Source organism: Benincasa hispida, chromosome 10 (assembly GCF_009727055.1).
Source record: "Benincasa hispida cultivar B227 chromosome 10, ASM972705v1, whole genome shotgun sequence".
NCBI classification, from domain to species: domain Eukaryota; kingdom Viridiplantae; phylum Streptophyta; class Magnoliopsida; order Cucurbitales; family Cucurbitaceae; genus Benincasa; species Benincasa hispida.
The window spans coordinates 60,635,866-60,648,932 of NC_052358.1; positions in this window are offsets into that span (position 1 = coordinate 60,635,866).

Genomic DNA, 13,067 nt, shown 5'->3' on the forward strand with positions numbered 1-13,067 from the left:
CATCCTCGACACATGGCTCACTAAGTACCACTGCAAGGCGTGCTCGACATGGGCGCATGGTGCTTAGCATAGGCGCTAGCCGCTTGACGCATGAGCTGGCCATCGCTCGCAGGCTTGCTCGACCGCATGGGCATACTCGGCCGCATGGTCGTGCTTAACGCATTGATGCTCGGCAGGGCGCTGCAACGCATAGGCATGGTTGTTCGATAGGGCGCTCGCTGCATAGGCTGGCTGCTCGACGCATGGGCAGGGACACTCGACGCATGGCATCGACGCATGGGCAGGGCCGCTCGGCAAGCTCGGCAGCACTTGACGCATGGCTGGGCAGTTTGGCTAAGGCTGCTCGATGCATGGCTAGGCATTTGGCAGCGCTTGGCCTGCTCGATGCATGGGTTNCATGGCTGGGCAGTTTGGCTAAGGCTGCTCGATGCATGGCTAGGCATTTGGCAGCGCTTGGCCTGCTCGATGCATGGGTTGTGTGCTGTGCATGAGCGCTCGACGCATGTCGCATGCCTTGCCCGTGTCCTCGCCTACCCTTGTGCCATCCACCCTTCCAACGCATCACTTCCATTTTCCTTCCTTCACCAATGTATCTAATGCATCCAATGCATCCATCATCCAACGCATCCAATGCATCATACGCATCCATCATCCAACGCATCCAACGCGTCCAATGCATCCATCATCCAATGCATCCAACACATCCAATGCATCCATTCAGCCTAATACGTTGGTCTAACCTCCAAGGCATGTGTCACTCCCACTTCAGCTTCTCCCTTGGCCCAAATAATTTCTCCAAGATCCTATGGCCAATACATGGCAATGCCTAGTCCAACACTTAGTCAATTTTTCATCAATTTAAGCTTAACTCAAACTACTCAAGGAAAATCTATTCAACACTTAGAAATTTTCTTCACTTCAACATAGGATCTAACTTTTACTTAGTTAATTTTCTTAACCACCTGTTTAAATAGGAATAATGGAAATCTGGATTTTACAACTAATCTTTAACGTGGTTTAGCTACAAGAAAGCCTATATCCACGGAGGATCTGAGTTTCATTCAAATCTTGCAGAGTTCTTGAATAATACAGATAAGTAGCTAAGATAGTCTCGTTTGTTTCAATACATTTATGAGCTAGCTAAGTTGTATTTATATAGGACTTTACAAAAAAACTGTCATAACAAACTTGTAAAAATTAATTTCAACATGTATTCCTTTAACAGATACTTTGTGGGGGTGATTCCATGCATGGTGCAAACATCCTACTTGGAAGACCATGATAATTTGACCACAAGATAATGTATACGATGTGTCTTTCTCAATCGTTCTTCTTTTTACATTATTAAATGGTTGGCAAACTACTTATTGGCTTTACAATTAAAGGAAACTACTTATGGTTTAAACAAAATTGGAGATTAGAAGGTAAGATGCCGAGAGAAAGGAAGTAGAAGAAAAAACAAATATTAAATTATAAATTTGGTTTCTACCATTAGAAAAAAAAGTTAGAATTTAGTCGTTTGATAAAACCATTTAAATATAATAGTCTCTATGGTTTGATAAAATCCTTATAAATAGTTCTTACTGTAGGAACTATTTATGAAGTTTTTATCAAACCATAAGAATAAATTAGTTATAAATTTTAGAGATTAGATTTTAACTTTTCTTCAATCCATAGAGACAGATTTACGATTTAACAAAATAAAAAATAATAATAGTAAAAGAAAGAGAGATAAGAGAATGAGTAGAGGGGAAAGTATGCAAGATAGCTAAAAAGAAATAGAGTTGTTAAATTCTATGATCTATTGTCTTGTAAGCCAAACATTATGAGACTATTCTACAAGGTCCTTACTTTAAAATTAACATCTTATTCCTAGTGTTTGTATTCTTCTGACACTAATCTTTGCCATACACGAGAGTAAAGTTGAAAGCTATAGTTCTTCAAGTCAAAAGGAGGAAAAAAAGGTTCATCCAACCATTTACCGTGATAAGTATTAAATCAATCTTAAGATTTATAACTTGACATAAGGATGATTTCTAAGAGATTAGATAGAATAAAATGGAGGGAACTGTAGACTAAAAGCCAAAATTTTGGAAGTTTGAGAGCTCAAAATCAAATCCAAAAAGAAAGATTCTTCAATCATATCTAAGAGTTTAATCCCGAAAACAAAGTCTTTAAGGGACCGTTTGGTTTAAGATTTTATAAATGTCTAAGAATAAGATATCTGAGAATAGGGTACCTGGAAATTAAAGATGGTTATGCTTGGTTGTGCATAGGAATGCTATCATAATTTTATGAAAAAAATTATGTTTGTATTTAATTTATGAAAGTAGGCATGAAAATATTTTGTAATTGTAATATATTAATATAATAATAAATAAACAACATTCAATATATCGATAAAAAAAATTAATTAATTATGAATCGATAATAATTTTAATTATAAATATTTGAAAAATTAGTATTTATAATTAAAAATTAACCAATTAGTATATTTAATGAACGTCATACTAATTATAATCTAATATCTAATCATTTTTATATTTAATTAATTTTATTTAATTTTTAATTAAATAATATAGAATATATATTTTAATAAACAATATATTTTATAAAAAGTTTAAAAAAATAAAAATGTGATATATTAATAAAAAATACTATTTTTTTTTTTTTGTAAATATGATATTCTGATAATGAATTAAGAATAACAATAAATAATTAAATGATCAATAACGATTACATGTTTATAACAAATGATCAAATTAAAATTAATCTCAATAAATAATTACTTAATTATAAAAAACAATAAATTAATAAATTATTATTATAGAAATAAATTTTTTGTACTAATTAAATTTAATTAATCCTAGTTTAATGATTAAATATATTTAAGATATTGTTTGCTAATAAATTATTACTTTATATAAAAAAGTAATTGCATTCATTTAATAAAATTTTATATAAAAATAAGTTAAGTAAATATTTTAATAGATTATTCTTGATTGATTAAAATAAATATCTATATTATTTTTATTAAATTAATATTAATTACTTAACTAATTAACTATATTTAAAGTGAAATTATATATAAAATAAAAATAGATGAAGAAGGGAAAAGAGAAAACTCACCGTTTCAGAAGAGAATAGAAAACTCTTGTTTGTAAGAAATGAGAATGTCCCAAAATAGCTTATTCCCAAGCAAATGGTTGAAAACTGTGAAACAAATATGTAATTTGGATAATTTGGGTGTCTATACTAATTCCCATACAGAAAAACCTCAAAACAAATGATCCCTAAAGAGTATTTAATTTAAGGAGTTAAGAAAAGTAGATCGAGTTGTGAACTACTCCACTTCTTTGGTCTAAGGAATTCATGAATTCCATAACTTAAAAACATAAAATCTATATCTAATTAGTTCTTTATACTACGGGCCTAAAAAAATTCACAATTCCATTCTTTTCTCTAAACACTCCTAACATTCAAGTGCTTGAAAGGTGCATGATGATTGCTTACAAAATTGTATTTCATGGTGAGTATAGTATGATATCCTTCTTGTAGTTACTCACTCTATACTATTTATTTAGTTTCTTATTAGTTTTTGCATAAATGATGGATACTTTTCTATATCATCTTAGGGATGGGTGCATATATGATAAAATGAGCTTAAATTAATGGTAAAAATAACAAAACTTAAAACTATTCATAAATATAGAAAAATCTAAACAAAAAACCTAAAAAAAATCCAACATCACTAATACACAAATTTAGTCCAAATTGATTTCTTTCCTTGCATTTTTTTATTTATTCTTCCTCTCCATAGTTTTTTCTTCAATATTTTCATCTATGCGATCTTTTAGTTTGTTCTCCATCTCTTTTTGTAGATTTTTTTTTTCTTGTAACTATTATCAACCTAAACAGTTTTCTTCTTTGGTTGGGAGTAGAGACAATTACTTTCTTCTTTTTGGGAGTTAGACAATTATTTTCTATTGAGATCCCACTTTGAAAATGGTAGGAGACTTCACAATATTTATAAGATACGTATGTTACTCCGCTCATTTTGAGATAGAATCTATGTTATCTATTATTTTCTTTCTGGGAGTGTCTCTTCTTCTCCATTTTTCTTTTAGTTTGTTTTTCATAATATTTTATAATATAATTTATAAGATATGTGTAGATTGTTGGAACAAGTGTTAGCACTGTTGACTTGCATGGTTGATGTGGAATCTACATGGTTAAAGGCAAATCTAAGTCAACAGAAATGCAAGAGCTAGCTTCTGGAAGATATCTTCTTTTAAGGCCTCAGATCTCTTGGGCTGGGCCCATCAGCAACTAATAAATGCAGTTATAGGACCTGTCAGATTTTGTTACAATGGCACGTGTGCACAATATTCGCGTGAGAGAAATGTGTAACCTGCAGTATTATATATACTTTCTTCTTCTTCATTCTTTTGGCGGTTAATCTGAATTTTACCGAGTGAGTGTGAGTGAGAAGAGTGATTTGTTCATAGTACGTAAATTCACTTTTTAATTACTTTACATCTATATTGAATAGATAATTTTCAAATCATTCATGTCATATTGTCAAGAATAAATAACGTACTAGATTCTTATTTTAGAACCTTAATTAATTAGATCACGTAATATAACCCAATCTAATAAAATAACACAATGTGATAAATTATTAATCCATAAACATAACTCATACTTTAATTAAACATATTATTATTTAAATATATATAATAATTTCCCACTTAGGCTATGTTTGTGTACCTGATATAATTAAATCACATAAACCTTAAACACACATAAACAAGTTATTTCAATAATAGAATTCCCCTTTAGTTTAATCTAGTCTATTATTATCACGGAATCAATGTAGCTTTCGTCACTACCATTTTAATTAAACATTCCTTGATCACCAATTTCAATACATTCAATGATATAGATCATGTATGGATGGATAGCATGGAAACTATATGCAAAGTGATCTAGATCATGCTTATTTCCAACTGGTACAAATTCCTTATTGAGATCATTCTTAAAAAAAAAAAATTATGCTAAATCGCTTGCATGATAAACAAGTTTAGATAATAAAACATAAACCAACTTTATTCTACATAGAAAATAAATAAAATAAGGTCAAAGAACAACTTTAATAACAAACTTCCATTAAACCATGGAATCAGAAAAGTGACTAACACCCATGTGAGCAACAAGCTCATGAAAAACTTTACATGGTCAATGGATCTGCCACCATAGAGTTTGTTCTAATGTGTTCTATCAAAATTTGACCATTCTTGACTCTTTCTTTAACAACCAGAAACTTCACCTACTTTAACTTCGTATTACTTTTGTTGTTGTTGGAATCCATCATTGCCGACTTATTGTCATAAAATAATTTTAGTGGTCTTTCTATGTCAACCACTATCCGCAACCCAATGACAAAATTTCGCAACCATATTCCATGATTGGACGTCTCATGACATGCTATAAACTCCACAGTCATGGTAGAAGAAGCCATAAGTGTTTGTTTAACACTTTTCTAAGATACAGCTCCTCCAGCCAACATGAAGATATAGCCTGAAGTGATCGCAAAGTGTCTTGAAATCCAACATAATCGGAATGAGAATACCCAATGATCTCCAAAAATTATGATCTCCAATAAGTGAGCATATAATCTTTTGTTCTCTGTACATACCTCATAACCCGTTTGGCTACTTTCTAATGATCCATCCCCGGGTTGCTCAAATATCTACCTAACACTCCAACTATGAACGCAATATCTGGACACGTACATAATTGAGTGTACATTAGACCTCCAACAGCTGATGCATAGAGAACCTTTCGCATCTCCTTAGTCTCGAGTGTGGTCTTGGAGACCTAAATGAAATTTATCACCTTTAACGACCGAGATATCTCCTGGTGCACAATCTTTCGTGCCAAATCTACTCAAAAATCTTTTCAATGTAGTTCTTTTATGACAATCTCAAAGTACCTTGAGAACAATCTTGCAGTATTTCAATTCCTAATACAAAAAAAGTATCACCAAGATCCTTCATCTCAAAATTCTTTTTGAGAAATCTCTTAGTGTCATGTAATAAACCTACATCATTACTTGCTACGAGTATGTCATCGATATATAATACCAAAAAGATTGATTTACTCCCATTAAACATGTGATCTACACAATCTTCCACTATATTCACCTCAAAATCAAAGAAGGTTATCACTTCATGGAATTTGTGATACCATTCATGAGAGGCTTGCTTGAGACCATAGATGGATTTCTTTATTTTGACACCATATACTTTGAATTCTCAGACACAAAGTTTTCTGGTTGTACCATATAAATCGTCTCATCAATATTTCCATTGAGAAATGTAGTTTTTACATTCATCTGGTGTAGCTATAAATCAAAGTGAGTTACCAATGTCATGGTTACCCTAAAAAAGTCTTTCGATGAAACCGGAGAGAAAGTCTCTTTGTAATCAATGCCTTCCTTTTGAGTAAAACCATTTGCAAGAAGCAAGCCTTATATCTTTCGATATTGCCACGTGAATCCCTTGTGCTTTTAAATATCTATTTACAACCTATGAGTTTCACTCCTGATGATAGTTCAACAAGTTCTCAAATATCATTGTCTTTCATGGATTTTATTTCCTCTTCCATAGCATTTATCCACTTTTGAGAGTTAGAACTTTGTAGAGCTTGTTGGAAGTTGATTGTCTTGAAGAAATACAATTTAATCATCTGGAATTTTATTTCTTCTTTCTCTAGTGAATCTCCTTAGTGACATTTCTTAAAGTTGTTGAATTTAAATTTCAGATTCAATAACGGGGACTTCAATGTTGTCTTGTTCTATAATTGGTTCAATAGTGAAGACAGCAATTAGAGCATGAACATCATTTAAAACCATATAAGGAAAGAAACTAATTTCTCTTTAAAGACAACTTTCCTTATGTTATCCCCTCCCCCCCCCCAAAAAAAAAAAAAAAAACTCAACATCCTCAAAGAATCTAACATTTCTCATCTCAAACAATGATCTAGAAGTGGGATCATAAAACTTGAAACCCCGAAAGCGCTGAGAATACCCAACAAAATAGCAGCTAATAGTTCTTAAGTCCAATTTTCTTTCATTAGGCATGTAAGGCCTAGCCTCAGCTAGACAACCCCAAATGTGAAGATGCCTAATACTAGGCTTCTTTTCTGTAAACAACTCATAAGGGGTTTTAGCTATTGCTTTACTACGTACCCTATTATGGATATATGTTGCAGTCGTTAGTGCCTCACCCTAAAAGGATTCTGGTAGAGAAGAATGATTAATCATACTTCTTATCATTCCTTAAGTGTTCTATTTCACATTTTCACTACTCCATTAATGCTAGTTTTCCCAACATAGTGTATTGAGATACGATTCTACATTCCTCTAGGTATTTAGCAAAGGACCCTGGACGTTGTTTTCCTGATCCATCATATCTACCGTAGTATTCACCACCACGATTAGATTTGATAGCCTCAATTTTCTTTGAAAGACATGAAACCTAATTTTCAAGAAGTCATAGGGAATGGACCACAAATGTCTGTATATATTAGTTCTAAGACGTCTAAGTATCTGTTGACACCTAATTTTCTTATGTTTGTCTGTTTTTCTTTAATACATTCCATGCAAACGTCAAAGTTACATAAATCAAAGGAATCAAGAATTCCATCAGACACAAGTCTCTGAATTCTCTATTTAGAGATGTGACCTAAACGCTTGTGCCATAATATAGTGGAATTCTCATTGGGTCTTGTCAAAAGAAGCAAAAGAATCAAACATATATAGATTATCAATTAAAGAACTGGTACCAATAAGCTTGGAATCTTGAAAAAGACTAACTTTATTATTTTCAAAAGAACAAGAAAAACCAAAATTTTCCAAACTTGAAATAGAAACTAAATTTCGTCTAAATGACGGTACAAAAAAAGTCTCATTTGGATCCAAATAACAACATGTTTTAAAATGTAATCTAAAATTTTCAATAGTTTCAACTGGAACTACTTTGTCATCGCCCACATAGATGAATCTTTCAATATCACCTGGCGGCCAACTCCACAGGCAAGATGTCCCTTCTGCAGCACCCGTAGATTTTCTTTTCTTCTTATCACGAGAATCAGTTGCCAAATGAGCATTTTTTTGTCCTTTCTCTCTTAATCCTATCTTCTTCTTGCACACATTATGAGATAAGCTCATCAATACTCCATTTATCCCTCTAAGTATTATAGCTTATCTCAAAATGAGTAATTGTGTAGTTAGAGAGATAAGTATCAAATGTATGAGTAAATTTTCATTATCTCGATATCAAGTATCTTTGATTTACATGCGAGATTGAATATTTCCATAATGTACTCTCTTATGTTCTCATTGCCCTTATACCTCATGGAAGTTAAAGAAGTCAAATACTACTTGCTTCCTCTTTTTCATTTTTAGCAAAATATTTCTCAATTGAGCAAGGAACTTATTGACATGTTCACTTTCTGTGATAAATCCCGAAAAGACTCCGAAATGGAGTGCCTAATGATCATCAAACACATGCGATTTGACCGTTTTCACTTATATTATATATTGGGGTGGATTGATAATATACTATTGTGGATTGGTTTTGTAAAATTTGGAATCGTTCATATACATGAAAGGTAATAGAAGAATGGAATTGTTAGCTTACGTTGGATATATTGTGTTGATATGTAGACCTGAAATATGTACAACTGTTTATTTTAGTTGATGAAATTGTCTTATTGGAACACATGTAATGCAAGAAATGAGAAATGAAAATTAAATATGAATGTTTAATTTAAAATATATATATATTACATTGGAAATGTGTCAAAAATTAGATTAATTGTCCATTATTTCGTTTCAAGATAAAAATATATTTGACAAATAAAAAATGTCAAGAGTAATCATATATGATATGTAATAAATGTCAATAATTAATCCACTCGACATGTCCTCAATGTCAAGTGTATTATCTTTCTTGACACGAAAATTGTATCGACGCTTAAGCGTCAAATATACCCTTTACTTGATATTGGAAAAACATTTCGAATCCAATTTCTTTAGTAGTGTCTATATTAGTTGTATTTTGTTTTTTCTCAGTAGAAGTAAGTTTATCGGTCATTAATGTAATGTCCAGATCCATACACCCGAGAAATATCTTCAGGCTTTCCTTCCAAATCCTGAAGTTCGATCCATTCAACTTAGGGATTTAACTCAGATTTCCAAATATTGAGTAAGACCAACTGAAACAATAAACAAAAAAATATGTACTCACAATTAAAATATAATAAAATAATTTCACATATGTGGTGGATCCCTTTAACAAGATACCTAGCACAACATTGATGTCCAGTCTTTGGGCAAAAACACCAATTATTGGTACTCTCAATACAGTAGTCAAAGTATTGATAATAAACTCCGTAAAAAAGTAGCCTTTTCTGGACTGATTATTTTTCGCATGAGCAATCCTTATAATTGTCACATACTCATTACCACATGCATATCCATAATTTGGCCAAAAATTTATCTTTCCTTGGGCCGATAATTATCCGCATAAATCCATGAATATACACATTTAATATTATTTAGATTTAAACTAATCTAGATAATAGAGGTTACTTTGGTAACATATTATTTTGACCAATCCAATCTAAAACATAAGACACACTAATATAAATATATTATTGTACAAAAATAATGAAAAAAGAACACCAAATATTCTTTACTAAGATTCAACCAATAATTGCATACACATAATACAATTAAGCAACATAAACATGTGAATATCACCAAATATCATGAATCAAATTTAAATTTAAATTTACTAAAATATCAATCAAATTTAAATTTAAATTTACCATATTATCAATCAAATTTAAATTTAAATCACAACTTAATCAATTAATCTTGAATCCACAACATGATTAGTCAAATTTAACTTAAATCAATAAATGATTAATCAAAATTTAACTTAAATCGATAATATTTTCTCTCAAATTAAAACCGAATTCACACAATTATCAATTAAAATTGAGATTTAAATTACAAAATTATCGATTATAAATCTTGATTTTAAATTCACTAAATTATCAAAATCAAAACAAAAAAACCACCAGCAAGAAATTCAGTCAAATTATTCTTTAAGAAAATTATAATTGACCAATACCCACCTTCAACCAAATAACCACCATGGCAAGCGACGAGCAATCAAAAAAAAAAAAAAAAAAAAAAACGTACCCCCTGATGTAATCAGTAACCAAAACCCATGAATGCACAATCAGCAAGATTTGCACCGTAAGTAACGAAACCCACGGAGGGCACATCTGGTAATCAAAATGGGTTTTACCCCCCGACTGTACGCCACTGTCGGTGTGAACTTTACGCACACCAGGGTTTTGGCCACTTTTTTTTTTTTTTTAATTCTTCTAATAATCTTTAATTCTTTAATCAAAACCAAAACTGAATCACAATACCAATGGAAAACGAAAGTATACCAACAATTCAACCTGAAATTCATGCTCTAATACCACTTGTTAGCCTAATTACTTTATATCTATATTGAATAGATAATCTCTAGGATCATTTATGCATATTATCAAGAATAAATAACATATCGTATTCCATTGTGATTGATGATAGCTTCAAAATAACGATGACTTTGATATGACTGTAGTCTTCCTCAACCAAAACTCTGCTTAGTGGTATCCCTCTCTAGATGAGATTCAAGAAAGACTATGGACTTATTGTTTGGTATGTTGGAGTTCATAGCCATAAGGTCTCTTTTTATACTAGTTCAATTAGGGTTCTCATTAAATTCTAATCAATTAGGAATGACTTCTACTCATTAAGTCCGTACTCAATTAGGAGTTTAAGGTCTTCATTAATTAGACCACATAATATGATTTAATCTAATAAAATAACACAGTGTGATAAATTATTAATCTACATACATAGCTCATACTTCACTACAAGAAATCGCACTTCTCTTGACGCCCAAAATCATTGGGGAATGGTGGAAAACAAATTTGGAGATCTTCTTCCGACGATAAACGGATCGTCGGGAGTTTGGTTGGGAAAAAACCGCCGGGAGAGGAACTCCCGATGCAAGAAAGAGACCGTTGGGAGTTGTCCAAGAACTCCCGATGCATAGAAGAGTGCATTGGGAGTTCCAAGAACTCCTGACGATAAGTATACGTTGTCGGGAGTTCCTGCATCGAGAGTTCTTGAAACTTCTGACACGCTCTTCTATGCGTTGGAAGTTCTTGAAACTCTCGACAGCCTGTTTTATTCGTCGGGAGTTCTCCTAACTCCCAACGCGCTAAAATATGCGTGGAGAGTTCCTTCGTTGGCTTTTAATTTTTTTTTTAATTTGTAATTTGTAATTTTTTAAAGTTTGATCTGAATAACCTGTAAAGCATCATTAACCAACTCAAACAGATTCCCATAATAAATTAAAAAAATAAAACCAAGTCCATACTATAACAAAAAAATGAAAAGTTACAAGATTCTATAATAAAACAAAGTCGATACTAAATAACAGAAATTTGTTTTTAGAAATACATGGAAGAAATAAAATAAAAACAACATCAATAAATAAAGAAAAAAAACAACGTCTGGAACACAACATCTTGAACAATCATCCAACCTCATCTCTGAACAACATCTTACTGTTGAGATTGGTGTCCTAATTCTCCCGGAGTCTCGTAGTTTGTAAACATTGTACACATTGTTATTAATAAAATAAGAGTTATTTTATTTGCATTTACTCATATCCAATAAACAAAGATCCGTGGTTATTGTATATAAACTTAAGCATGTATATGAGATATACAAGTGGATCATGCCTGAAGAGATAACCTAAAAGGTCTGTAGTATAAGGATATAGGAGGGATATCTTATCCTGGTGACACTACGGATACCCGCTTTGTAGAGCTTTACAAGCGTTGTGAACTACTACAGATGGTTTGATCCTAACTATTCATGTGGAGACATGCGAGCGAGGATGTCCTATACAAAGAGTTTGTATAAAACCAGACCACGAGATGATTAGTCTCTTTATATAACGTCATTGATACTTGAGACTTACATCTCACTTAAACGACCATAGGTGACATGACCTTAATCCTAAGTGTTTTGGGAACTTCTGTCTTTGAGGGCGGTCTTTTGATTAGTATGGGTGAGAGTGGCCAAATTGCCAACTCAACAAGCCTACCTTTTTGGGGATTAAGGAGTTAAGAACTCAGTTACACAAGATGGAATTCACTCCTTCCCCGAAGCAGGAGTAAGTAGATAGATTGCTCCCTTAAGGGCTGATTCTAGGTCTTGAACATAGTGGCCACATCCTCTCTTTGGAAGAGAAGACTCAGTCATAGTAGAACTATGACTTATGTTCATTAGAGGAATCAGTGATACTTAAGGAGTTAGATGTAACTACAGGGACAAAACAGTAAATTGACCCAACTATACTTACGAGCGATTTGTGAAGGGTTATCGCACTATTGATTGGTTAATATGGACACAAAAATATATCTATAGTGAGGAGAGTGCAGCCGTCAGTCTTTAGTGAAGTGCTCGAGTTAACGGATGGTGGATCTCGTGACTAAAGAGTTTATTCAGTTATTCACGTATCGTTGGAGCTTTAAGCTACAGGTCCATAAGGTCCCCTGGTAGCCCAATGGATTCAAGTTGAGAATCAGTTCTTGGAGTTGATTTGAAATGTTTAAATTAACATGAGGAAATTCAATTATATATAATATAATTGGTGTGATGTATGAGATACATCAAATGGAGGATTAATGTAAATATGATTTACATTAAGTGCCATAAAATAGAAAAAGAACTATAGTTTATATGTTTATGAAATATTAAAACTATAGGTTATAAATATAATATGGTAAGTTGGTTATCATATTTATTTATAATATATTAATTATTTGATAATTAATTTTTTTTTCTCTAATAACCAATTGAATGGGAGGTTATTGGTGATTTTATGGTAACCGTGAGATAAAAGATAAAATATTTTCCT